Here is a 1755-nt window from a genome sequence, read left to right as displayed (position 1 = left end):
CACCGCTGCCCCTACCGCCACCACCGCCACCACCGCCGCCTCCACAATCGCCGCCGCCCCTACCGCTACCGCCGCCACCGCTGCCCCTACCGCCACCACCGCCACCACCGCCGCCTCCACAATCGCCGCCGCCCCTACCGCTACCGCCACCACCGCTGCCCCTACCGCCACCACCGCCACCACCGCCGCCTCCACAATCGCCGCCGCCCCTACCGCTACCGCCGCCACTACCGCTACCGCCACCACCGCCCTTACACCTACCATCGCCACCACCGCCACCACCGCCTCGACAACCGCCACCGCTGCCCCTACCGCCACTACCGCCACCAACGCCACCGCCCACGACCCGGACTGAGAGGTGACGCGGGCGTGACGTAACGCGTGTCCCTGCGATCTGATACTCGGGGGCGGCCGCTGTCAGTTGCGGAGGGGGAGGGGGGGGGGGTGGAGGAAGGTGGGTGTGTGTGTGTGTGGAGGTGGATGGGGGGAGGGAGGGAATGGGCTGGGGGATGGAGGGAGGTGGAGGGGGGGAAGGGAGGGGTGTGTGGAGGCAGATGGAGGGTGGAGGGGGGCGTGATGGGCTGGGGGTGGAGACAGATGGAGGGAGGAAGGAGGTGGAGAAGGGGGGGTGGAGACAGATAGAGGGAAGAGGAAGGTGGAGGGGGGATGGAGTCAAATGGAGGGAATAGGGAGGTGGAGAAGAGGGGGGATGGAGACAGATGGATGGAGGAGGTATGGGGGAGGGAGGGGGTTGGAGACAGATGGAGGGAATAGGGGAGGTGGAGAAGAGGGGGGATGGAGACAGATGGATGGAGGAGGTATGGGGGAGGGAGGGGGTTGGAGACAGATGGAGGGAATAGGGAGGTGGAGAAGAGGGGGGAGAGACAGATGGAGGGAGGTGGATAAGAGGGGGGGGGGAGACAGATAGAGGGAAGAGGGATGGGGGAGGCAGGGGGGATGGAGGGAGGAGGGGTGGAGGGAGGGGGTGGAGACAGATGGAGGGATGGGGGAGGGGGGTGATGGGGATCAGTGTGCGTACCTGTGGGTAGGTACGCGAGCATCTGTACCTGAGTTGGGGTACGCGCGAGCGAGGTCCGAAATAAATACTTACATGGACCTTGCACGCACATGTACACGGAGAAACGGAAGCACACGTACACATACTCATATTGGTACTCATTCTCATGCACATACAGTGATTATACTTATACTTATACACATACAGTACTCATACTTATACACATACAGTGCTCGTGCTTATACTTATACTCGTACACATAAAGTGCTTATACCTATACTTATACTGATACTTTTACTTATACTGATAATTTTACTTATACTGATAATTTTACTTATACTGATACACATACTTATAGTCATACTCATACTCATATACACAAGCACAGAGGCCAATACATAAACACACACAGATACATACAGATACGTACACACGTTCACAAAATTAAGTTATCTATATTCATAAATAGACCGAGGTATAGGCACTGACAACCAGTTAGCTATGCCTCTCATGTTCTTATATATGTTATGTTGTTCTTTATATGTGCTGTGTTGTTCTTATATGTGTTATGTTGTTCTTTATATGTGTTGTGTTGTTCTTATATATGTTGTGTTGTTCTTTATATGTGTTGTGTTGTTCTTAGATATGTTATGTTCTTTATATGTGTTGTGTTGTTCTTATATGTTATGTTGTTCTTGGATATGCTGGGTTATTCTTCGGTAACTTTCTGCATGAAA

The sequence above is a fragment of the Penaeus vannamei genome, chromosome 36, assembly GCF_042767895.1.
Source record: "Penaeus vannamei isolate JL-2024 chromosome 36, ASM4276789v1, whole genome shotgun sequence".
Taxonomy (NCBI): domain Eukaryota; kingdom Metazoa; phylum Arthropoda; class Malacostraca; order Decapoda; family Penaeidae; genus Penaeus; species Penaeus vannamei.
The sequence above is the reverse complement of the archived record's forward strand: the minus strand, read 5'-3'. Positions refer to the sequence as shown.